Source organism: Oncorhynchus masou, unplaced genomic scaffold (genome assembly GCF_036934945.1).
Source record: "Oncorhynchus masou masou isolate Uvic2021 unplaced genomic scaffold, UVic_Omas_1.1 unplaced_scaffold_1027, whole genome shotgun sequence".
Lineage (NCBI taxonomy): Eukaryota > Metazoa > Chordata > Actinopteri > Salmoniformes > Salmonidae > Oncorhynchus > Oncorhynchus masou.
The window spans coordinates 1,400-28,315 of NW_026999962.1; the positions used below are offsets into that span (position 1 = coordinate 1,400).

The following is a 26,916-nucleotide window of genomic DNA, read 5'->3' on the forward strand; positions in this document are numbered from 1 at the left end:
GTTTCTGCAGGCGGCCTGCAGCACAAGATTTCGCTTTACGCGGATGATGTCTTGCTCTACATATCCAACCCAGTATGGCAAGTTTTCAGGTTATAAGATCAATTTGAACAAATCCACTGTCTGCCCTCTCAATATTACACTCACCAGCTCTATGAAGACACTATGTCCTTTCCAATGGAAAACACAGGGGTTTCAATACCTCGGGATCTTCATACAGATCTGAATACCATTTTAAGGAAAATTATCTTCCACTCCTGGATCGAATCAAGAACGATCTCCAAACCTGGATCTCCCTCCCAATTAGCTTAGTATGAAGAATTAATGTCATCCGTATGAACGTCCTCCCTAGACTGAACTACTTATTTCAGATGCTCCCATGCTATCTCCCAGTTTCCTTCTTCAAAACAACTAACCAAAGCATCACCAAATTTATATGGGGCAATAAAAAACCTAGGATCAAGTTTTCCACTCTATCCGAAACCTGAATCTAAGGGTGGTCTTGCCCTTCCTCCCTTCAATTGTACTACTGGTCTGCCCAAATCCGCAACATGCTGACATGGATCACAAACAGACAAGAGTCAACGTGGATTCAGATAAGCCCAATCCTGTGGTTCATTGCCCTTAAGCTCAATTATATTCATTAATAACTTTAGTGAAGGTGGCAACATAGCCAAAACCTTTGTGATTTACAGCACCCTACTAGCGTGGAGGGACTGGAAGAAATACCTGGGCATTTCCTCCCAAATATGTTCTCACTCGCCTATAGTAGGCAACCCAGACTTGCCAAAAGCCCTGAGGGATGCCAACTTTAATCTTTGGCATACTCTAGGAATCAGGACCTTTTCAGACCTATTTCATCAGAAAACCACTACACTGAAATCCTTTCAAGAGCTCTGCAGTGAATTCGATGTGCCAAGATCCAATTTTTAAAATATCTTCAAATTAAACATGTCATTTCCTCATTTACCTCCAAGAGGAGGTTTAGAACTCAGTTGAATGAAGTTGAAACCCTTCTTGTCACAGCACAATCCATTAAAGGCAAAATATCTTACATCTATAGACTCCTTTCTGAGAAAGGAGGCTCCTCCTTTACTCCTCCATTACATACATTTTTGTGTGAAATCATAAAAATCTGCCATTTCAATGAAAATACAGTACTGCGTTCAAAAAACCCATCTCGTAAATTTGATTGGAGAGTAGAAAGGTTCATGTTCCCTTATTAAGAATAATTGGTAAAAGTAATCATTTATCATGTAGTTAATGAACTGAACTAAACTGTTGTTCTGATCTGTTCTTTTGAGGTAATCATGAAAAGTGACATCAGACGGTATCTTAATGCATGGAAGAGATAATTGGACCGAATAGTGTGTGTATCTCAAAACCCCCTCTAACTGGCTGAAGAAGAGTGACAAAGGTGTTGAAGGCTTTCTGAACCACTTCTACCGAGAGAAAGGAACCAAGACAGAAATTGGTGTACAGTATCAGATCTAAGCTATCAACTGCTTTTCTTTCATGTTTCTCTCATACTGTGAGAGTCCACTTGGAGTGATCATGGAGAGAGATCTGTTCTAACATTTTCTTATGATGCTGTTATATTGGTTGACGAATGGACAAGACATGAGTGGTAAAGATGAGACATTGAAATTGGGACATTATCATGGGCCGTCCACTTTGAACTGTAAAGCTATCTGAAAGAAGAGCGAAAGAGACGCCAGAAGAATCCATGCCTGGTCAACTGTGCAAATAAAATTGTTTATACTTTTGTGGTATCAGGTTGATTGAAGAGGTCTACACCATGTAAATTGTAGTAATTTAGATTAGAATGCATTGAGATACTGATCTGTATTATAATCATGATTTAAAAAAGTTAATAGTAGAATTATGGGATAATTATACTGAATGTAAATCTGCTAATATTGATGTGTGTTAAATTGAGGTTTTTACTTTGAGTGATAAGACAAATTTGAATCAATGTCATTCTACATATTCGTTGGATAAATAATTGGGTTGTTAATTATGATTTGGAATATGAATGATTTCCCTGACCTATTCTCTATTCCTAAGTATATTTCTGATCATGAGGACTTAGAAGGATGTCTGTCCTATATGTTGTGATGAGGCCTGTATGTAGATACTGGTTCTCATGTAGCTTAGGGAGCATTTCTAATGTTATGTTTTATTTTCCTCAAATGGATTATTCTGTGTTATTAAACATGTGCAAGTTTGTCTTGTAGAATAAAGATTGTAAACTTAGTTTCAAAAGGGAGAAAGCTTACATATAAGCTTAGGTATTTGACATTGAGGGGATGAGATTTTCTTTTTCCTTTTTTAAATATTGAGTAAGGTGCCATGGTCCTGTGTGGCTCAGTCGGTAGAGCATGGCGCTTGCAACGTGGCGTCGTGGGTTTTCCGCTGGGACCACCCATATAAAAGTTGGCCCCAGCCGACTTGTAGAGTCGCTTTGGACAAAAGCGTCTGCTAAATGGGATATATATATATATTACTATTCTGATTCTTCAGAAGGGACTGAGTCCCTTGAGAGGGCCATGTTGGGGATGTATCAGAATAGTTGGGTAAAATAGATAAGATGTTTTATTTTCATTATATGCTTGTGAGTTACTTCTCATTTAGAAACTATCTTGTTGTACTATAGTGGTGGCCATTTGCCATTATCCTTTCTCTGTCCTGGGTTCGGTTACTTGTGCCGCAGAGAGGGGAGAGGTCAAACTTGTCTTCATATGTAAACATATCTTTTAAACCATGTGAAGGGATGATTGAGGGGGAACCAATTATCTCTTGGCTCCACAATGTCTGTGTTACGGTTTTCCTCTGGTGAAGGAGAGTCGGACGAATAAACATGAACAATACAAAACAACAACCGTAACGTGAAAACCTAAACAGCCTATCTGGTGACAACAAACACAGAGACAGGAACAATCACCCACGAAACACTCAAAGAATATGGCTGCCTAAATATGGTTCCCAATCAGAGACAACGATAAATACCTGCCTCTGATTGAGAACCACTTCAGACAGCCATAGACTTATCTAGAACTCCCCACTAATCTACAATCCCAATACAAACACACCACAAACAAAAACCCATGCCACACCCTGGCCTGACCAAATAAATGAAAAAACAAACACAAAATACTTAGACCAGGGCGTGACAGTCTGTGTGCCACTCACTGTGTCTCTGTGATCTTGTCCAGGAGGGTGTATTTGATATATGCCTGTTGATGAGGTTTTGTTTTTGGTCCTGAGTGGTACTAAGAGTGAGATAAGAACATCGTTTAGGAGACAAAGCTGAATGATAATAAATAGCCAATGCTGTCTGGCTATGGGATACTCCTCTCTCAAGTAAAGTCTTCCTTTGTAATGTTCCTAAGATCTGTAAGATCTGATCCACCCCCGTAGTGGACAAAAATGAATGGCAAATTATTGGCATAGGACAAACCATGTACACATTGGCCAATACCACCCAAATCGGCGTTGATTCATGCAAAGTTTACTTCAAATGCCATATGGCTATTGCCAGTTGTAACACTTCAAAAATCCAACAGGTGGCGTGTGCACTCCACCATGGTTTTTCATATTGATATTGGACTCCAAGTCAACATCCAAAAGCCAAATTTTGAAAAAATGGATTTTTTGTCAAAAACTTATCACCCCTTAAAAAAGTGCTTTCTGGACCGTTTTTCGAAATTCTTTCGCTTTTTTGTCAATTACACATGTGTAAGAACTGTATGAATATACTTTTGTCCAATTTTATTATCATTATTTTTTTATTTTTTACTTGCGCATTATTGCATATGTTTTGTCCATCTGCAATATGATTTCATAGGAAGTCAGAAGTCAAAAGTCAAAAATTATTAAATTTCATAAAAAACTTCACACCCCTAAAAAAGTGCTTTCTGGACCGTTTTTCGAAAATTTTTCGAATTTTGTGTCAGTTACACACGCATTATAAGAACTGTATCAACATACTTTAGTCATATTTTATTATCATGTTTTTTTTTTTTTACTTGCGCATTATTGCATGTGTTTTGTCCATCTGCAATATGATTTCATAGGAAGTCAGAAGTCAAAAGTCAAAAATTATTAAATTTCATAAAAAACTTCACACACCCCTAAAAAAGTGCTTTCTGGACCGTTTTTCGCAAAATTTTCGAATTTTGTGTCAGTTACTACATATAAGAACTGTATCAACATACTTTAGTCATATTTTATTATCATAATGTTGTTGTTTTTTGCTTGTGCATAAGGCATATGTTTTGTGGGGGCCAAATGTCATAAGAAATTTGACATGCTCAAAAATCCTTCAGAAATGCAAAATTGACTGGCCTGATGAACTCGGGATGGCCGGGCAGTGATTGTTGTTCCTTTCAATCACTCGTGGTGTTGATTTCATCATGTCCATTTGTTTATGTTTTCTCACTTTTGCAAAGTCACTGTGCATTTGCCATATGGTTAACTGGGCATTCACCATCACCAATTTGTCATGCTATAAAAATCATGCAGGAATGCCAAATTGACTGGCCCGATGAACTCGGGATGGCTGGGCAGTGATTCTGGAACCTCTCCATCGCTCGTTTGGCTTGATTTCAGAATGTCGCTTTTGGTGATGGTACCTCACTGTTAAAACATATTGCAAATGTTTTCTCACTTTTGCAAAGTCACTGAAAATTTGTACAGGAATGCCAAATTGACTGGCCCGATGAACTCGGGATGGCTTGGCAGTGATTCTGGTACCTCTCCATCACTCGTTAGGGTTGATTCCAGAATGTCCATTTGGTGATTTTTCTCACTCTTTCAAAGTCACTGTGCATTTGCCATATGGTTAACTGGGCATTCACCATCACCAATTTGTCATGCTATAAAAATCATGCAGGAATGCCAAATTGACTGAACCGATGAACTCGGGATGGCTGGGCAGTGATTCTGGTACCTCTCCATCGCTCGTTTGGGTTGATTTCAGAATGTCACTTTTGGTGATGGTACCTCACTGTTAAAACATATTGCAAATGTTGTCTCACTTTTGCAAAGTCACTGTGCATTGCCATATGGTTAACTGGGCAGTCACCATTACCAATTTGTCATGCTATAAAAATCATGCAGGAATGCCAAATTGACTGAACCGATGAACTCGGGATGGCTGGGCAGTGATTCTGGTACCTCTCCATCGCTCGTTTGGGTTGATTTCAGAATGTCGCTTTTGGTGATGGTACCTCACTGTTAAAACATATTGCAAATGTTTTCTCACTTTTGCAAAGTCACTGGAAATTTGTGCAGGAATGCCAAATTGACTGGCCCGATGAACTCGGGATGGCTTGGCAGTGATTCTGGTACCTCTCCATCGCTCGTTAGGGTTGATTCCAGAATGTCCATTTGGTGATTTTTCTCACTCTTTCAAAGTCACTGTGCATTTGCCATATGGTTAACTGGGCATTCACCATCACCAATTTGTCATGCCATAAAAATCATGCAGGAATGCCAAATTGACTGAACCGATGAACTCGGGATGGCTGGGCAGTGATTCTGGTACCTCTCCATCGCTCGTTTGGGTTGATTTCAGAATGTCGCTTTTGGTGATGGTACCTCACTGTTAAACCATATTGCAAATGTTTTCTCACTTTTGCAAAGTCACTGAAAATTTGTGCAGGAATGCCAAATTGACTGGCCCGATGAACTCGGGATGGCTTGGCAGTGATTCTGGTACCTCTCCATCGCTCGTTAGGGTTGATTCCAGAATGTCCATTTGGTGATTTTTCTCACTCTTTCAAAGTCACTGTGCATTTGCCATATGGTTAACTGGGCATTCACCATCACCAATTTGTCATGCCATAAAAATCATGCAGGAATGCCAAATTGACTGGCCCGATGAACTCGGGATGGCTGGGCAGTGATTCTGGTACCTCTCCATCGCTCGTTTGGGTTGATTTCAGAATGTCGCTTTTGGTGATGGTACCTCACCGCTTAAACATATTGCTAATGGACAAGAGTCACCTGCAAGTCACCGTCCATCAGTCAATTTGATATCATTCAAAGCTAACTATTGAGGCACTGTCAGTCTCTACGCACCCCAATGATACGTCCCTCCATCCAAGTTGTGTATCTGTGTGATTTAGTTTTCCTTTGAATTTTTATGGGGAAAATGACTGGTTTACAGTTCATGGGGGTTGCCTAATCATATATATGAAGTTTTGGAAAGATCTGATTTTTTAACCCCTCCAAACAGCCCATGAGACACCAATTATGGCACTTCCGGTTGGCACAGGAAGCTGTAACTCAACATACATCCTCATTGGGGTATTCCATTAGAGAATCCTGAGTTTTAAGTCTTTACCATGAAAACTGACTGATTTACACAGGGTTGAATGTACTATGTCTATCAAACTGCAGGCAGGTTATGGGTATACACTTTTAGGGCGATTTGAACCACTTCCGGTTGGTCCAGGAAGCTTAGAATCGACACAGGTAGACCTTATAGTGGCCTGATGGACTGGTACCAAAGACAGGTTCATACAGCATTCATAACCCATAAAGACTCCAGGTTGTATTTAGTGGAGCAGCCAATGTATTCCTATGGGGAGAGAAGTCAATGAACACTGTTTTTATGTAAACACCTTCTTTTGACTGTGAAGGGTTAATGTCACACGGTCAAGGATAGGCTTGCACAGATCAGGATGACCTTAGGAACAGTCCTGTGTTTGAATTGTCCTTCTAAACCTAACGGTTCCGCCGCTGTCACCCAAAATCAAATGACGTACTGGTGCAGGCTTCATATTGGGCCTATTTTTCTCATGGTCGCTGCGCTCAGACCGAGCGAGCTACGGTCAAGCGGGCGCCTCGTTGGACTCGGCACAGTCTGGACACTATGGTGATGCCATTTATTGTGTTGATTTCAGAATGTCCATTTGGTAATTTTTTCTCACTCTTTCAAAGTCACTGTGCTTTTGCCATATGGTTAACTGGGCAGTCACCATCACCAATTTGTCATGCTATAAAAATCATGCAGGAATGCCAAATTGACTGGCCCGATGAACTCAGGATGGCTGGGCAGTGATACTGGTACCTCTCCATTGCTCGTTTGAGTTGATTTCAGAATGTCGCTTTTGGTGATGGTACCTCACCGCTTAAACATATTGCTAATGGACAAGAGTCACCTGCAAGTCACCGTCCATCAGTCAATTTGATATCATTCTGACACCAAACTGATACAAACTGACACCAAACCCACTTTTCCCAACTCGTTTAGGAGCCAAGTATAACATACTTCAGAGCTGGCCCAAAATTCACAAGGCCTTCGGTACAAAACATAAAAAAAACATAAAACACATAGTTACTTTCTAGCTGCGGGGCCAGTTCGGACATTATGTGTAGTCCTATGTGAGGCGACCCCGAATCCCGAGTTTCGGCCCGATAGGTCATTTGGTGTCCGAGTAAAAGCCTTTTGGTGCTGAAAATCCACTTTTTTCAATGCCTTGCTACGGGGTCCTTGAAAAAGCTATCAAACAGAGACGTTGGGGTCCATGTCTATGGGCCGAGCCGGTTTCAATGCACCTAGTCTTGTGTCTCTGAGACTTTTCTAAATGTCGCCATTTTCGTAATGGTCAAAATGAATTGAAGTCATTGCAAATGTCTGATGTTTTGTGCCCTCAAGAAACACATTGGGACAATATATGTATTTTAGAATTTTAAAAAAATATGGAGAGATATTATTTTTGTTAACTCATGGTCTAGAAATCCCGTGAGGGGTCAAGAAAATGCATTTTCGTTGTTGACAGGATTCGAACCTGCGCAGGAAGATCCTAATGGATTTCTAGTCCATCGCCTTAACCACTCGGCCACAACAACAGGCTTGATAGTAGTAAAAGGGCCACCAGGCATAGCCTACAGAAAGTGATAATTTTACAACTGAAAGAAAATGCAGTAACTCATTATAATGCAATAACATGAAATGTTCCCCTCATTCATTTGTTATTAAGTACAGCTGTTTTCTTATTTTCCTTGATCTTTGCTCAGCTCCAGAAGGTTTGCATTTGAGAGACTTTATTAGAAATTATTTTTTCACTGTGTGAAGTTGTTATTTCATCATCTTATTATTACTGCTAAGCAGCATGACTCCTGAGATGCACTAAACAACTGTCAGAAGTGGGATTTGAACCCACGCCTCCATGGGAGACTGCGACCTGAACGCAGCGCTTAGAGGCCATCCTGACAGCACAGTACTCGCCTCCAGCAGCCTTAGACCGCTCGGCCATCCTGACTACAGCACAGTACCTGGGTATCGGGTTAAAGAGTATGGGGTAGAAGTAGAAATAGGCACAGCCTTCTAAAATCACCACAGAGACCAGTAAATTTATGCACGATTCCGACTTGCACTTTCAATAGTCATTTGTTTTTATCAATGAAAAACTCCCGTCATTGATTTAACCTCAATATGGACTTCAATGGAAAAGAGTAGTAAATCGTCATTGAATGAACGCTAAACTGGCCTCAGAATATGGCCATTCTGATATAAATGATAAAATTCCTCAGATAAAACCGAAAAAGTGTCTGGAAATATCAGCAACCATCAGGGTAAGAGTGACAACAGGTCCACATGGGGGAAATCTTAACAAATGGCTTAATTGGTATTTTTAACGCAATCGTGTTATTATTTATTTTTAGGGTTTAACAAGGCAGCTCACCTGTGACTTGACATTAGATGCGGCGACTTCGATTACCCTGCAGACGATATTTTTGTTCTTCCCGCCAATACAATCCACTGACAACGACCGACGAGTTTGCGTTCCGAGATGCTTTTTGTGCTGTTTTCCGAGATGCTTTTTGTTATTTGCCTGTTTGTGACCTGCTGCGATTCTTTTTGTTATTTGCCTGTTACCTGTGAAAGATTCTTGCAATTCTCTATCAGACTCTCATCAACGAGCTGTTTTTGCAGAGTGTTAAAAATACGATAGTTATTCACTACTCATATTAAATACTGGCCTGAGTACACCTGATCTCATCAAATTGTTGATCAGAACTCGGCAGCTTGCAGGGTTGGGCCTGTTGTTACTTGCCTGATGGGAGACCGCCTGTGAAATACCAGGTGCTGTTGATTTTTGTCAACAAGGGGGTGGTCTTGCATCATTTCATCAGCATCACTGCCTTGTCGAATTAAAACTCTAGTTGTCCGTTTTTCCCACAAGGCTGAATAATGTGCCCTGATCTTTGAAATAAGTGATCAGAAGCTTTGTTTGTATTTCATCCAATGATCTGTGCTACAAAGTGGTGGCTACAGTATACCAATTTCTTCCACTTTTTGAGTGACAAAAAGATGCTTATCTAATTGGTGAAAACGCAACATCTGTTAATCAGATTCACTTTGACTTTATGTAGTGCACCAAGAGATACCGGCCTGAGTGCACTTCCTGTTTGGAAAGTGAGACAGGTGTTGGTGATTAAGTCGTGAGTGAGTGTTTGTTTGCATTTGAACACAAGATTTAAGTTTTTGTTTTTGTTTGTTTTAATTTTTTCCCCTTTGCAGTTTTGCTGCTTGGGGGAGAGTTTTTGGGTCTAATTTTTGTTTACTATGACGGACAACATGGCAATGACTAACGGAATGGACAAGGACAAAGAAAATGCTCAACAGAAGAAACATGGAGATGAAGGAGGACTGAAAAATGGCAAAGAATTTACGGTGGCAGTGGAGTTGATGGGAGAAGATAAAGTTACAAAGATGGAGATACTACGTTCGATTAAAGAGGTGTGTGGGGAGGTGGTGGGATGTAGAATGAAAGGAGAAAGCAAGTACGAAATTACAATGCGAAATGGAAAAGGAAAGGATTGTTTAATGGATGGTTTAATGATAAAAGACACAAGGATCATGGCGAGAGATATGTTTGCAAATGAGCTAGTCGTATCTTTCATGAATCTTCCCGTATACATCAAAGACAGAGTTATACTGGATAAGCTGAGTAGCTGGGGTGTAACTGCTGTCTCAGAAATAAGGAGGATAGTTTGGCCAGGTATGGAGATAGTGGGAGCGGGGTGGTGGCAGGATCCTCAGGGAAAAGGTCATTCTTTATTCGACTTACCCATCTGTCTGGATCGAGATTCCATGGGGTCAGTTACCAGCCCTTTCAAGCTTAACATCCTTACATTTTTGACGGGACAAGATTTTGTAAGGTAAAATTCACTGAAACAGTATAATCATTGCCATATTCGACAAAATTTGAGACACTGGAGGGAGGAGAGTATTTTAGAGTAATACATGATAAGCAGGTCAGGGTTTGTCGACTGTGTATCCAGCCTGGGCACATAGTCAAAGACTGCCCTGAGTTTAAATGTTTCAAGTGTGGTAAACAGGGTCATTATGCCAGGGAATGTGTTGGAGGGAAGGAAAGGTATTTTTGTGGTGAGACTAGAGGAGTGCAACTGTGGAGAGGTTTTGGCTGAAGAGGGGAGTCAGGAACTTTTCGAGGAAGCAGTTGTACCACCGCAAGAAGGAGAAGAAGATGGAGGAGAGGACGTGCTGGAGGGTGGAGAGAAGGAGAAAAGAAGAGGGGAGAAGATGGAACAGAAGACGAATGAAATAGGGAGCAGTATGGATTCAGAAATAAGAAGAGGGAGTTTTCAGCTCCTGAGGGGAGTGGGCTGGGTGGAGGCACTGGGGACTCACATTTGGGGGACTCTCTATGTCCCCTATCCGACTGGCTATGTGCTCGACACTCATTGCAGGCTCACACAGGGCTGAAAGCCCCCTATGTGGGTGGAAGGAGGTGAAGTGGAGGGGAGTGGGACGCTGACAACGATACAGGAGACGCAAATGGATACAGGGAGCACAACAGGCACATGAAAGAAGATTTTGAGTATTTGGATGAGATGGACTTAGAGTCAATTTCAGATTCAGAAGACATGGAAAAGATTGATAGAACAAGGGAGACTACAGGAAGAGGAAAGCATCGGTGGAGGTGAAAAAGGACGGAAAAGGAAGAAACAGGTCGAGGATTATGAGAAAATATTTATTTTTATTATTTATTGGAATGGTTCAATTTATGTCAGTCAATGCTAATGGTTTAAGAACAATGGAAAGCATCTGATATTGGTTTAAGAACAATGAAGAATTCTGATGTTTTGTGCCCTCAAGAAACACATTGGGACAATATATGTATTTTAGAATTTTAAAAAATATGGAGAGATATTATTTTTGTTAACTCATGGTTCCTACAAATCCCGTGAGGGGTCAAGAAAATGCATTTTCGTTGATGAAAGGATTCGAACCTGCGCAGGAAGATCCTCCTCTCTTCTCCAATGGATTCAACGTCCCTTCCGTCTTCAAGAGATCCATCGCCTTAACCACTCGGCCACAACAACAGGCTTGATAGTAGTAAAAGGGCCACCAGGCATAGCCTACAGAAAGTGATAATTTTACAACTGAAAGAAAATGCAGTAACTCATTATAATGCAATAACATGAAATGTTCCCTACATTCATTTGTTATTAAGTACAGCTGTTTTCTTATTTTCCTTGATCTTTGCTCAGCTCCAGAAGGTTTGCAAATCAGAGACTTTATTAGAAATTATTTTTTCACTGTGTGAAGTTGTTATTTCATCATCTTATTATTACTGCTAAGCAGCATGACTCCTGAGATGCACTAAACAACTGTCAGAAGTGGGATTTGAACCCACGCCTCCATGGGAGACTGCGACCTGAACGCAGCGCCTTAGACCGCTCGGCCATCCTGACTACAGCACAGTACCTGGGTATCGGGTTAAAGAGTATGGGGTAAAAGTAGAAATAGGCACAGCCTTCTAAAATCACCACAGAGACCAGTAAATTTATGCACGATTCCGACTTGCACTTTCAATAGTCATTTGTTTTTATCAATGAAAAACTCCCGTCATTGATTTAACCTCAATATGGACTTCAATGGAAAAGAGTAGTAAATCGTCATTGAATGAACGCTAAACTGGCCTCAGAATATGGCCATTCTGATATAAATGATAAAATTCCTCAGATAAAACCGAAAAAGTGTCTGGAAATATCAGCAACCATCAGGGTAAGAGTGACAACAGGTCCACATGGGGGAAATCTTAACAAATGGCTTAATTGGTATTTTTAACGCAATCGTGTTATTATTTATTTTTAGGGTTTAACAAGGCAGCTCACCTGTGACTTGACATTAGATGCGGCGGCTTCGATTACCCTGCAGGATATTTTTGTTCTTCCCGCCAATACAATCCACTGACAACGACCGACGAGTTGTGCGTTCCGAGATGCTTTTTGTTATTTGCCTGTTTGTGGCCCGCCTGTGAAATTGGGCGATTCTTGCAATTCTCTATCAGACTCTCATCAACGAGCTGTTTTTGCAGAGTGTTAAAAATACGATAGTTATTCACTACTCATATTAAATACTGGCCTGAGTACACCTGATCTCATCAAATTGTTGATCAGAACTCGGCAGCTAAGCAGGGTTGGGCCTGGTTAGTACTTGGATGGGAGACCGCCTGGGAATACCAGGTGCTGTTGACTTTTGTCAACAAGGGGGTGGTCTTGCATCATTTCATCAGCATCACTGCCTTGTCGAATTAAAACTCTGTCCGTTTTTCCCACAAGGCTGAATAATGTGCCCTCGCTTTGAAATAAGTAAGCAAGCTTTGTTTGTATTTCATCCAATGATCTGTGCTACAAAGTGATGGCTACAGTATATGCAATTTCTTCCACTTTTTGAGTGACAAAAAGATGCTTATCTAATTGGTGAAAACGCAACATCTGTTAATCAGATTCACTTTGACTTTATGTAGTGCACCAAGAGATACCGGCCTGAGTGAGCACTTCCTGTTTGGAAAGTGAGACAGGTGTTGGTGATTAAGTCGTGAGTGAGTGTTTGTTTGCATTTGAACAAGTTTAAGTTTGGTTCGTTTTTTCCCCCTTTGCAGTTTTGCTGCTTGGGGGAGAGTTTTTGGGTCTAATTTTTGTTTACTATGACGGACAACATGGCAATGACTAACGGAATGGACAAGGACAAAGAAAATGCTCAACAGAAGAAACATGGAGATGAAGGAGGACTGAAAAATGGCAAAGAATTTACGGTGGCAGTGGAGTTGATGGGAGAAGATAAAGTTACAAAGATGGAGATACTACGTTCGATTAAAGAGGTGTGTGGGGAGGTGGTGGGATGTAGAATGAAAGGAGAAAGCAAGTACGAAATTACAATGCGAAATGGAAAAGGAAAGGATTGTTTAATGGATGGTTTAATGATAAAAGACACAAGGATCATGGCGAGAGATATGTTTGCAAATGAGCTAGTCGTATCTTTCATGAATCTTCCCGTATACATCAAAGACAGAGTTATACTGGATAAGCTGAGTAGCTGGGGTGTAACTGCTGTCTCAGAAATAAGGAGGATAGTTTGGCCAGGTATGGAGATAGTGGACGGGACAAGATTTTGTAAGGTAAAATTCACTGAAACAGTATAATCATTGCCATATTCGACAAAATTTGAGACACTGGAGGGAGGAGAGTATTTTAGAGTAATACATGATAAGCAGGTCAGGGTTTGTCGACTGTGTATCCAGCCTGGGCACATAGTCAAAGACTGCCCTGAGTTTAAATGTTTCAAGTGTGGTAAACAGGGTCATTATGCCAGGGAATGTGTTGGAGGGAAGGAAAGGTATTTTTGTGGTGGATGCCGAAAGAGACTAGAGGAGTGCAACTGTGGAGAGGTTTTGGCTGAAGAGGGGAGTCAGGAACTTTTCGAGAAAGCAGTTGTACCACCGCAAGAAGGAGAAGAAGATGGAGGAGAGGACGTGGTGGAGGGTGGAGAGAAGGAGAAAAGAAGAGGGGAGAAGATGGAACAGAAGACGAATGAAATAGGGAGCAGTATGGATTCAGAAATAAGAAGAGGGAGTTTTCAGGAGGAAGGGGGAGTGGGCTGGGTGGAGGCACTGGGGACTCACAGGTTTTGGGGGGGCCTCGGGCTATGTGGGTGCCTCGGAAGGAGGTGAAGTGGAGGGGAGTGGGACGCTGACAACGATACAGGAGACGCAAATGGATACAGGGAGCACAACAGGCACATGAAAGAAGATTTTGAGTATTTGGATGAGATGGACTTAGAGTCAATTTCAGATTCAGAAGACATGGAAAAGATTGATAGAACAAGGGGAGACTACAGGAAGAGGAAAGCATCGGTGGAGGTGAAAAAGGACGGAAAAGGAAGAAACAGGTCGAGGATTATGAGAAAATATTTATTTTTATTATTTATTGGAATGGTTCAATTTATGTCAGTCAATGCGAATGGTTTAAGAACAATGGAAAAATTCTGATATTGGTTTAAGAACAATGAAGAATTCTGATGTTTTGTGCCCTCAAGAAACACATTGGGACAAGATATGTATTTTAGAATTTTAAAAAAATATGGAGAGATATTATTTTTGTTAACTCATGGTCTAGAAATCCCGTGAGGGGTCAAGAAAATGCATTTTCGTTGTCGGCAGGATTCGAACCTGCGCAGGAAGATCCTAATGGATTTCTAGTCCATCGCCTTAACCACTCGGCCACAACAACAGGCTTGATAGTAGTAAAAGGGCCACCAGGCATAGCCTACAGAAAGTGATAATTTTACAACTGAAAGAAAATGCAGTAACTCATTATAATGCAATAACATGAAATGTTCCCCTCATTCATTTGTTATTAGGTACAGGTGTTTTCTTATTTTCCTTGATCTTTGCTCAGCTCCAGAAGGTTTGCAGTTGTGAGACTTTATTAGAAATTATTTTTTCACTGTGTGAAATTGTTATTTCATCATCTTATTATTACTGCTAAGCAGCATGACTCCTGAGATGCACTTAACAATTGTCAGAAGTGGGATTTGAACCCACGCCTCCATGGGAGACTGCGACCTGAACGCAGCGCCTTAGACCGCTCGGCCATCCTGACTACAGCACAGTACCTGGGTATCGGGTTAAAGAGTATGGGGTAAAAGTAGAAATAGGCACAGCCTTCTAAAATCACCACAGAGACCAGTAAATTTATGCACGATTCCGACTTGCACTTTCAATAGTCATTTGTTTTTATCAATGAAAAACTCCCGTCATTGATTTAACCTCAATATGGACTTCAATGGAAAAGAGTAGTAAATCGTCATTGAATGAACGCTAAACTGGCCTCAGAATATGGCCATTCTGATATAAATGATAAAATTCCTCAGATAAAACCGAAAAAGTGTCTGGAAATATCAGCAACCATCAGGGTAAGAGTGACAACAGGTCCACATGGGGGAAATCTTAACAAATGGCTTAATTGGTATTTTTAACGCAATCGTGTTATTATTTATTTTTAGGGTTTAACAAGGCAGCTCACCTGTGACTTGACATAGATGCGGCGACTTCGATTACCCTGCAGACGATATTTTTGTTCTTCCCGCCAATACAATCCACTGACAACGACCGACGAGTTGTGCGTTCCGAGATGCTTTTTGTTATTTGCCTGTTTGTGGCCCGCCTGTGAAATTGGGCGATTCTTGCAATTCTCTATCAGACTCTCATCAACGAGCTGTTTTTGCAGAGTGTTAAAAATACGATAGTTATTCACTACTCATATTAAATACTGGCCTGAGTACACCTGATCTCATCAAATTGTTGATCAGAACTCGGCAGCTAAGCAGGGTTGGGCCTGGTTAGTACTTGGATGGGAGACCGCCTGGGAATACCAGGTGCTGTTGACTTTTTGTCAACAAGGGGGTGGTCTTGCATCATTTCATCAGCATCACTGCCTTGTCGAATTAAAACTCTTTGTCCGTTTTTCCCACAAGGCTGAATAATGTGCCCTCGCTTTGAAATAAGTAAGCAAGCTTTGTTTGTATTTCATCCAATGATCTGTGCTACAAAGTGATGGCTACAGTATATGCAATTTCTTCCACTTTTTGAGTGACAAAAAGATGCTTATCTAATTGGTGAAAACGCAACATCTGTTAATCAGATTCACTTTGACTTTATGTAGTGCACCAAGAGATACCGGCCTGAGTGAGCACTTCCTGTTTGGAAAGTGAGACAGGTGTTGGTGATTAAGTCCCTCGACTTCTTGGCACTGACGGAAACATGGATCACCACAGATAACACTGCTACTCCTACTGCTCTCTCTTCGTCCGCCCACGTGTTCTCGCACACCCCGAGAGCTTCTGGTCAGCGGGGTGGTGGCACCGGGATCCTCATCTCTCCCAAGTGGTCATTCTCTCTTTCTCCCCTTACCCATCTGTCTATCGCCTCCTTTGAATTCCATGCTGTCACAGTTACCAGCCCTTTCAAGCTTAACATCCTTATCATTTATCGCCCTCCAGGTTCCCTCGGAGAGTTCATCAATGAGCTTGATGCCTTAAGTTCCTTTCCTGAGGACGGCTCACCTCTCACAGTCCTGGGCGACTTTAACCTCCCCACGTCTACCTTTGACTCATTCCTCTCTGCCTCCTTCTTTCCACTCCTCTCCTCTTTTGACCTCACCCTCTCACCTTCCCCCTACTCACAAGGCAGGCAATACGCTCAACCTCATCTTTACTAGATGCTGTTCTTCCACTAACCTCATTGCAACTCCCCTCCAAGTCTCCGACCACTACCTTGTATCCTTTTCCCTCTCGCTCTCATCCAACACTTCCCACACTGCCCCTACTCGGATGGTATCGCGCCGTCCCAACCTTCGCTCTCTCTCCCCCGCTACTCTCTCCTCTTCCATCCTATCATCTCTTCCCTCTGCTCAAACCTTCTCCAACCTAGCTCCTGATTCTGCCTCCTCAACCCTCCTCTCTTCCCTTTCTGCATCCTTTGACTCTCTATGTCCCCTATCCTCCAGGCCGGCTCGGTCCTCCCCTCCCGCTCCGTGGCTCGACGACTCATTGCGAGCTCACAGAACAGGGCTCTGGGCAGCCGAGCGGAAATGGAGGAAAACTCGCCTCCCTGAGGACCTGGCATCCTTTCAATCCCTCCTCTCTACATTTTCCTCCTCTGTCTCTGCTGCTAAAGCCACTTTCTACCACTCTAAATTCCAAGCATCTGCCTCTAACCCTAGGAAGCTCTTTGCCACCTTCTCCTCCCTCCTGAATCCTCCTCCCCCTCCCCCCCTCCTCCCTCTCTGCAGATGACTTCGTCAACCATTTTGAAAAGAAGGTCGACGACATCCGATCCTCGTTTGCTAAGTCAAACGACACCGCTGGTTCTGCTCACACTGCCCTACCCTGTGCTTTGACCTCTTTCTCCCCTCTCTCTCCAGATGAAATCTCGCTTCTTGTGACGGCCGGCCGCCCAACAACCTGCCCGCTTGACCCTATCCCCTCCTCTCTTCTCCAGACCATTTCCGGAGACCTTCTCCCTTACCTCAACACATTGGTTATAAGATTTAAAACACGCTCATCAACTCATCCCTGACCGCTGGCTACGTCCCTTCCGTCTTCAAGAGAGCGAGAGTTGCACCCCTTCTGAAAAAACCTACACTCAATCCCTCCGATGTCAACAACTACAGACCAGTATCCCTTCTTTCTTTTCTCTCCAAAACTCTTGAACGTGCCGATCCTTGGCCAGCTCTCCCGCTATCTCTCTCAGAATGACCTTCTTGATCCAAATCAGTCAGGTTTCAAGACTAGTCATTCAACTGAGACTGCTCTTCTCTGTATCACGGAGGCGCTCCGCACTGCTAAAGCTAACTCTCTCTCCTCTGCTCTCATCCTTCTAGACCTATCGGCTGCCTTCGATACTGTGAACCATCAGATCCTCCTCTCCACCCTCTCCGAGTTGGGCATCTCCGGCGCGGCCCACGCTTGGATTGCGTCCTACCTGACAGGTCGCTCCTACCAGGTGGCGTGGCGAGAATCTGTCTCCTCGCCACGCGCTCTCACCACTGGTGTCCCCAGGGCTCTGTTCTAGGCCCTCTCCTATTCTCGCTATACACCAAGTCACTTGGCTCTGTCATAACCTCACATGGTCTCTCCTATCATTGCTATGCAGACGACACACAATTAATCTTCTCCTTTCCCCCTTCTGATGACCAGGTGGCGAATCGCATCTCTGCATGTCTGGCAGACATATCAGTGTGGATGACGGATCACCACCTCAAGCTGAACCTCGGCAAGACGGAACTGCTCTTCCTCCCAGGGGAAGGACTGCCCGTTCCATGATCTCGCCATCACGGTTGACAACTCCATTGTGTCCTCCTCCCAGAGCGCTAAGAACCTTGGCGTGATCCTGGACAACACCCTGTCGTTCTCAACTAACATCAAGGCGGTGGCCCGTTCCTGTAGGTTCATGCTCTACAACATCCGCAGAGTACGACCCTGCCTAACACAGGAAGCGGCGCAGGTCCTAATCCAGGCACTTGTCATCTCCCGTCTGGATTACTGCAACTCGCTGTTGGCTGGGCTCCCTGCCTGTGCCATTAAACCCCTACAACTCATCCAGAACGCCGCAGCCCGTCTGGTGTTCAACCTTCCCAAGTTCTCTCACGTCACCCCGCTCCTCCGCTCTCTCCACTGGCTTCCAGTTGAAGCTCGCATCCGCTACAAGACCATGGTGCTTGCCTACGGAGCTGTGAGGGGAACGGCACCGCAGTACCTCCAGGCTCTGATCAGGCCCTACACCCAAACAAGGGCACTGCGTTCATCCACCTCTGGCCTGCTCGCCTCCCTACCACTGAGGAAGTACAGTTCCCGCTCAGCCCAGTCAAAACTGTTCGCTGCTCTGGCCCCCCAATGGTGGAACAAACTCCCTCACGACGCCAGGACAGCGGAGTCAATCACCACCTTCCGGAGACACCTGAAACCCCACCTCTTTAAGGAATACCTAGGATAGGATAAAGTAATCCTTCTCACCCCCCTCCTTAAATGATTTAGATGCACTATTGTAAAGTGGCTGTTCCACTGGATGTCATAAGGTGAATTCACCAATTTGTAAGTCGCTCTGGATAAGAGCGTCTGCCAAATGACTTAAATGTAAATGTAAGTCGTGAGTGAGTGTTTGTTTGCATTTGAACAAGTTTAAGTTTGGTTCGTTTTTTCCCCCTTTGCAGTTTTGCTGCTTGGGGGAGAGTTTTTGGGTCTAATTTTTGTTTACTATGACGGACAACATGGCAATGACTAACGGAATGGACAAGGACAAAGAAAATGCTCAACAGAAGAAACATGGAGATGAAGGAGGACTGAAAAATGGCAAAGAATTTACGGTGGCAGTGGAGTTGATGGGAGAAGATAAAGTTACAAAGATGGAGATACTACGTTCGATTAAAGAGGTGTGTGGGGAGGTGGTGGGATGTAGAATGAAAGGAGAAAGCAAGTACGAAATTACAATGCGAAATGGAAAAGGAAAGGATTGTTTAATGGATGGTTTAATGATAAAAGACACAAGGATCATGGCGAGAGATATGTTTGCAAATGAGCTAGTCGTATCTTTCATGAATCTTCCCGTATACATCAAAGACAGAGTTATACTGGATAAGCTGAGTAGCTGGGGTGTAACTGCTGTCTCAGAAATAAGGAGGATAGTTTGGCCAGGTATGGAGATAGTGGACGGGACAAGATTTTGTAAGGTAAAATTCACTGAAACAGTATAATCATTGCCATATTCGACAAAATTTGAGACACTGGAGGGAGGAGAGTATTTTAGAGTAATACATGATAAGCAGGTCAGGGTTTGTCGACTGTGTATCCAGCCTGGGCACATAGTCAAAGACTGCCCTGAGTTTAAATGTTTCAAGTGTGGTAAACAGGGTCATTATGCCAGGGAATGTGTTGGAGGGAAGGAAAGGTATTTTTGTGGTGGATGCCGAAAGAGACTAGAGGAGTGCAACTGTGGAGAGGTTTTGGCTGAAGAGGGGAGTCAGGAACTTTTCGAGGAAGCAGTTGTACCACCGCAAGAAGGAAGAAGATGGAGGAGAGGACGTGGTGGAGGGTGGAGAGAAGGAGAAAAGAAGAGGGGAGAAGATGGAACAGAAGACGAATGAAATAGGGAGCAGTATGGATTCAGAAATAAGAAGAGGGAGTTTTCAGGAGGAAGGGGGAGTGGGCTGGGTGGAGGCACTGGGGACTCACAGGTTTTGGGGGGGCCTCGGGCTATGTGGGTGCCTCGGAAGGAGGTGAAGTGGAGGGGAGTGGGACGCTGACAACGATACAGGAGACGCAAATGGATACAGGGAGCACAACAGGCACATGAAAGAAGATTTTGAGTATTTGGATGAGATGGACTTAGAGTCAATTTCAGATTCAGAAGACATGGAAAAGATTGATAGAACAAGGGGAGACTACAGGAAGAGGAAAGCATCGGTGGAGGTGAAAAAGGACGGAAAAGGAAGAAACAGGTCGAGGATTATGAGAAAATATTTATTTTTATTATTTATTGGAATGGTTCAATTTATGTCAGTCAATGCGAATGGTTTAAGAACAATGGAAAAATTCTGATATTGGTTTAAGAACAATGAAGAATTCTGATGTTTTGTGCCCTCAAGAAACACATTGGGACAATATATGTATTTTAGAATTTAAAAAAAATATGGAGAGATATTATTTTTGTTAACTCATGGTCTAGAAATCCCGTGAGGGGTCAAGAAAATGCATTTTCGTTGTCGGCAGGATTCGAACCTGCGCAGGAAGATCCTAATGGATTTCTAGTCCATCGCCTTAACCACTCGGCCACAACAACAGGCTTGATAGTAGTAAAAGGGCCACCAGGCATAGCCTACAGAAAGTGATAATTTTACAACTGAAAGAAAATGCAGTAACTCATTATAATGCAATAACATGAAATGTTCCCCTCATTCATTTGTTATTAAGTACAGCTGTTTTCTTATTTTCCTTGATCTTTGCTCAGCTCCAGAAGGTTTGCATTTGAGAGACTTTATTAGAAATTATTTTTTCACTGTGAAGTTGTTATTTCATCATCTTATTATTACTGCTAAGCAGCATGACTCCTGAGATGCACTAAACAACTGTCAGAAGTGGGATTTGAACCCACGCCTCCATGGGAGACTGCGACCTGAACGCAGCGCCTTAGACCGCTCGGCCATCCTGACTACAGCACAGTACCTGGGTATCGGGTTAAAGAGTATGGGGTAAAAGTAGAAATAGGCACAGCCTTCTAAAATCACCACAGAGACCAGTAAATTTATGCACGATTCCGACTTGCACTTTCAATAGTCATTTGTTTTTATCAATGAAAAACTCCCGTCATTGATTTAACCTCAATATGGACTTCAATGGAAAAGAGTAGTAAATCGTCATTGAATGAACGCTAAACTGGCCTCAGAATATGGCCATTCTGATATAAATGATAAAATTCCTCAGATAAAACCGAAAAAGTGTCTGGAAATATCAGCAACCATCAGGGTAAGAGTGACAACAGGTCCACATGGGGGAAATCTTAACAAATGGCTTAATTGGTATTTTTAACGCAATCGTGTTATTATTTATTTTTAGGGTTTAACAAGGCAGCTCACCTGTGACTTGACATTAGATGCGGCGACTTCGATTACCCTGCAGACGATATTTTTGTTCTTCCCGCCAATACAATCCACTGACAACGACCGACGAGTTGTGCGTTCCGAGATGCTTTTTGTTATTTGCCTGTTTGTGGCCCGCCTGTGAAATTGGGCGATTCTTGCAATTCTCTATCAGACTCTCATCAACGAGCTGTTTTTGCAGAGTGTTAAAAATACGATAGTTATTCACTACTCATATTAAATACTGGCCTGAGTACACCTGATCTCATCAAATTGTTGATCAGAACTCGGCAGCTAAGCAGGGTTGGGCCTGGTTAGTACTTGGATGGGAGACCGCCTGGGAATACCAGGTGCTGTTGACTTTTTGTCAACAAGGGGGTGGTCTTGCATCATTTCATCAGCATCACTGCCTTGTCGAATTAAAACTCTTTGTCCGTTTTTCCCACAAGGCTGAATAATGTGCCCTCGCTTTGAAATAAGTAAGCAAGCTTTGTTTGTATTTCATCCAATGATCTGTGCTACAAAGTGATGGCTACAGTATATGCAATTTCTTCCACTTTTTGAGTGACAAAAAGATGCTTATCTAATTGGTGAAAACGCAACATCTGTTAATCAGATTCACTTTGACTTTATGTAGTGCACCAAGAGATACCGGCCTGAGTGAGCACTTCCTGTTTGGAAAGTGAGACAGGTGTTGGTGATTAAGTCGTGAGTGAGTGTTTGTTTGCATTTGAACAAGTTTAAGTTTGGTTTGTTTTTTCCCCCTTTGCAGTTTTGCTGCTTGGGGGAGAGTTTTTGGGTCTAATTTTTGTTTACTATGACGGACAACATGGCAATGACTAACGGAATGGACAAGGACAAAGAAAATGCTCAACAGAAGAAACATGGAGATGAAGGAGGACTGAAAAATGGCAAAGAATTTACGGTGGCAGTGGAGTTGATGGGAGAAGATAAAGTTACAAAGATGGAGATACTACGTTCGATTAAAGAGGTGTGTGGGGAGGTGGTGGGATGTAGAATGAAAGGAGAAAGCAAGTACGAAATTACAATGCGAAATGGAAAAGGAAAGGATTGTTTAATGGATGGTTTAATGATAAAAGACACAAGGATCATGGCGAGAGATATGTTTGCAAATGAGCTAGTCGTATCTTTCATGAATCTTCCCGTATACATCAAAGACAGAGTTATACTGGATAAGCTGAGTAGCTGGGGTGTAACTGCTGTCTCAGAAATAAGGAGGATAGTTTGGCCAGGTATGGAGATAGTGGACGGGACAAGATTTTGTAAGGTAAAATTCACTGAAACAGTATAATCATTGCCATATTCGACAAAATTTGAGACACTGGAGGGAGGAGAGTATTTTAGAGTAATACATGGTCAGGGTTTGTCGACTGTGTATCCAGCCTGGGCACATAGTCAAAGACTGCCCTGAGTTTAAATGTTTCAAGTGTGGTAAACAGGGTCATTATGCCAGGGAATGTGTTGGAGGGAAGGAAAGGTATTTTTGTGGTGGATGCCGAAAGAGACTAGAGGAGTGCAACTGTGGAGAGGTTTTGGCTGAAGAGGGGAGTCAGGAACTTTTCGAGGAAGCAGTTGTACCACCGCAAGAAGGAGAAGAAGATGGAGGAGAGGACGTGCTGGAGGGTGGAGAGAAGGAGAAAAGAAGAGGGGAGAAGATGGAACAGAAGACGAATGAAATAGGGAGCAGTATGGATTCAGAAATAAGAAGAGGGAGTTTTCAGGAGGAAGGGGGAGTGGGCTGGGTGGAGGCACTGGGGACTCACAGGTTTTGGGGGGGGCCTCGGGCTATGTGGGTGCCTCGGAAGGAGGTGAAGTGGAGGGGAGTGGGACGCTGACAACGATACAGGAGACGCAAATGGATACAGGGAGCACAACAGGCACATGAAAGAAGATTTTGAGTATTTGGATGAGATGGACTTAGAGTCAATTTCAGATTCAGAAGACATGGAAAAGATTGATAGAACAAGGGGAGACTACAGGAAGAGGAAAGCATCGGTGGAGGTGAAAAAGGACGGAAAAGGAAGAAACAGGTTGAGGATTATGAGAAAATATTTATTTTTATTATTTATTGGAATGGTTCAATTTATGTCAGTCAATGCGAATGGTTTAAGAACAATGGAAAAATTCTGATATTGGTTTAAGAACAATGAAGAATTCTGATGTTTTGTGCCCTCAAGAAACACATTGGGACAAGATATGTATTTTAGAATTTTAAAAAAATATGGAGAGATATTATTTTTGTTAACTCATGGCCTAGAAATCCCGTGAGGGGTCAAGAAAATGCATTTTCGTTGTTGACAGGATTCGAACCTGCGCAGGAAGATCCTAATGGATTTCTAGTCCATCGCCTTAACCACTCGGCCACAACAACAGGTTTGATATTAGTAAAAGGGCCACCAGGCATAGCCTACAGAAAGTGATAATTTTACAACTGAAAGAAAATGCAGTAACTCATTATAATGAAATAACATGAAATGTTCCCCTCATTCATTTGTTATTAAGTACAGCTGTTTTCTTATTTTCCTTGATCTTTGCTCAGCTCCAGAAGGTTTGCATTTGAGAGACTTTATTAGAAATTATTTTTTCACTGTGTGAAGTTGTTATTTCATCATCTTATTATTACTGCTAAGCAGCATGACTCCTGAGATGCACTAAACAACTGTCAGAAGTGGGATTTGAACCCACGCCTCCATGGGAGACTGCGACCTGAACGCAGCGCCTTAGACCGCTCGGCCATCCTGACTGCAGGACAGTACCTGGGTATCGGGTTAAAGAGTATGGGGTAAAAGTAGAAATAGGCACAGCCTTCTAAAATCACCACAGAGACCAGTAAATTTGTGCACGATTCCGACTTGCACTTTCAATAGTCATTTGTTTTTATCAATGAAAAACTCCCGTCATTGATTTAACCTCAATATGGACTTCAATGGAAAAGAGTAGTAAATCTTCATTGAATGAACGCTTAACTGGCCTCAGAATATGGCCATTCTGATATAAATGATAAAATTCCTCAGATAAAACCGAAAAAGTGTCTGGAAATATCAGCAACCATCAGGGTAAGAGTGACAACAGGTCCACATGGGGGAAATCTTAACAAATGGCTTAATTGGTATTTTTAACGCAATCGTGTTATTATTTATTTTTAGGGTTTAACAAGGCAGCTCACCTGTGACTTTGTGGCGAAATCTGCACGGAGCCTTCACCGTGCACTGCCACTTTAAGAGCGCATGAGCACTAAGGAAGGAGGAGATAAAGAGAGCTCATTCAGCTCTTTGGGGAGGGGCTCTTGGCTGGCGCGACAGTTTGATTGTGTGTGCTGTGCTGCAGAAGTTTTGTTTGTTTTTCAGCGTTTGTAGTTTATAAAGTATTTAACTCAATCATCGGTGTGATCGCTTTAGATCGTGGTTGTTTTTGTTTGGGACCGCGCCCGTTATGGATCGCATGGATTAGTAGCAACATTGTTGCGAAGCTTTACCATACAAACCAACAAACCATCGGACAGTCAGACCGTACACCGGCAGGCCTGAAGACCACAGCTAAGATTTCTCTTTTTCTCTCTCTTTCTCTTCCCTCTCGTTCCAGTGCTTTACCCTGCAACAGACTCTCTATTTTTCAAATGCACTTCCCATTGAAGTTCATTAGAGCTGGACTATTATTGCCCTGCCAGAAGTATTTTGATGGATATTTCAATTAAAAGGGAGGTTGCTTGCAAGTTGTGTATTGTTATGTGAACTGTATTGAGGTGAGGTGTACTAATGACATGTGGCAGAGAAGACTGTGGACATTTTTAAGGCCTTTGTTGTGTCGATGAACACCCCCCACATTCATACCCTCTGCACTCATCCACTAGAAAATAATACAGATTATTGCAAATCCTCTGTTGATGACTGGGTTCGTTCTTGTATGAAGTTGCTGTTTAATTGCTCTGCCATTATTAGTATTAGTATTATTGTATGAGGTATTCTTGTTGGGGTTACCCCTGTGCTGTGATGTGGGTTTTATATGGTGTGTATTCTCTTTTCTCTCCACTGGCTATCTGGTAAACAGGCTACACTCTAGGCAGTCTCTTCTGCTGATGTGTGTGGGTCTGGTAGTGGTACTCTCTCTATTCTACTCTTTTCCTTTCGGCATGGTTAATACCTGCCTGGTGCCCGAACAAAATCTTTCTTTACCCCTCTCTAATAAATACCGCTACAGAATTGGCGCCCGCACAGGGACTTGAAGAGAAACACTCATGACACCATCCACACAAGGTTGAATCAAGTCTTTTGTTGGAACCCCATACTGTGTCAATGTGGACACACCTGATGGTAATCATGTTCGGGATTCTTTCATTGTGGAAGGACTTGATGGACTAATGGAGTTGGATAGCACTGACCCTAATCCCCAGGCTTCTGGTTCACCTATAACATCTCCACCATTACCCTCCCCTCAAACCCTTCCGGTTACCCTGTCTAGAGAGACTGGGAGAGGTGTCTCTGTGATCACTGGACAACTGGAACATCAATGGACACACACCAATCATAGTTTGACAATGCAGGAGAATGCCATTCGCAAACTCAGTGAATGTGTGGAGGCTCATCAGACAGATGTGCAGCGGAGGTTGGATTACCTTCCCTGTCAAATGGAGGAAAACCAACAACAAATTGTTCAGAGACAGAAATATTTACAAGATTCTCTGAAGCAGGATATTCAAGGAAAACTGCACCGGTTCAAAACACAAATGGAAACTAACCATCATCAAGTCATAGTCTTTCTTGAGGAGGAACAAAAACAGAGAGCAGAGGAGTCAGCCTCTGTTGTGAAGGGAGTGCGTTCTTATCTGAAGGAAGTTATGGAGGACATGAAGAACTCTCTCACAGGGGAACTACGATTTTTGATTGAACAGACTCAAAAGGACACCGTAATGAGATGGAAAAAGCACAGAAGGCCACAGACCTTCAACTGGAAGAGCTGCACCAGGAGGTAATGCAGTGCTGTTCCCTTCTGGACAAATCTTCTGCACCTCCCTCAGGTTTTACCTCTGCCACTGGCTTGGCCAGTAAGGGAATAGGAACAGGTAGTACTACAAAACCCCTCTGAAGATACTGTTAAACAACAGAACTCCCGCTGCCACTGTCATGCCTCCTCTAGAGCGCTCCCTCCCCATCAAACTACTTTTCCCCACTTTTGGCAGCCCAGAAGATGATGTTGATCCACTGTTTTTCTTATCTAAGTGTAACGATTTTCTTTCTATCCGGCCCCTTACTGACTTGGAGGTTCTTGCTACCCTCCGCAGTGTTCTCCATGGTACAGCAAGAGACTGGTGGGAGATAGCCCGTGAACAGGTGTCAACCTGGGAGGAGTTTCAAAATATATTCCTCTTAGCCTTCCTCTCAGAGGACTATGTGGATGAACTGGCGGAACGTGTTCGTAACAGAGTCCAGGGTGAAGCAGAGC

The 26,916-nt window shown here is 42.8% G+C and overlaps 8 non-coding genes across 8 annotated transcripts; all 8 read right to left on the reverse strand.

The window, feature by feature from the left end:
- Positions 1-7,775: 7,775 nt before the first annotated feature.
- On the reverse strand, positions 7,776-7,857 carry trnas-aga (transfer RNA serine (anticodon AGA)). Its single transcript has one exon. It is a non-coding gene; the product is annotated as a tRNA-Ser (tRNA).
- A 3,793-nt stretch (positions 7,858-11,650) lies between these two features.
- On the reverse strand, positions 11,651-11,733 carry trnal-cag (transfer RNA leucine (anticodon CAG)). The gene has a single exon. It is a non-coding gene; the product is annotated as a tRNA-Leu (tRNA).
- A 2,738-nt stretch (positions 11,734-14,471) lies between these two features.
- trnas-aga (transfer RNA serine (anticodon AGA)) lies at positions 14,472-14,553 on the reverse strand. Its single transcript has one exon. It is a non-coding gene; the product is annotated as a tRNA-Ser (tRNA).
- A 289-nt stretch (positions 14,554-14,842) lies between these two features.
- trnal-cag (transfer RNA leucine (anticodon CAG)) lies at positions 14,843-14,925 on the reverse strand. Its single transcript has one exon. It is a non-coding gene; the product is annotated as a tRNA-Leu (tRNA).
- A 5,653-nt stretch (positions 14,926-20,578) lies between these two features.
- On the reverse strand, positions 20,579-20,660 carry trnas-aga (transfer RNA serine (anticodon AGA)). Its single transcript has one exon. It is a non-coding gene; the product is annotated as a tRNA-Ser (tRNA).
- Positions 20,661-20,947: 287 nt separating this feature from the next.
- Positions 20,948-21,030, reverse strand: trnal-cag (transfer RNA leucine (anticodon CAG)). The gene has a single exon. It is a non-coding gene; the product is annotated as a tRNA-Leu (tRNA).
- Positions 21,031-23,766: 2,736 nt separating this feature from the next.
- trnas-aga (transfer RNA serine (anticodon AGA)) lies at positions 23,767-23,848 on the reverse strand. Its single transcript has one exon. It is a non-coding gene; the product is annotated as a tRNA-Ser (tRNA).
- A 289-nt stretch (positions 23,849-24,137) lies between these two features.
- Positions 24,138-24,220, reverse strand: trnal-cag (transfer RNA leucine (anticodon CAG)). Its single transcript has one exon. It is a non-coding gene; the product is annotated as a tRNA-Leu (tRNA).
- Positions 24,221-26,916: the final 2,696 nt, after the last annotated feature.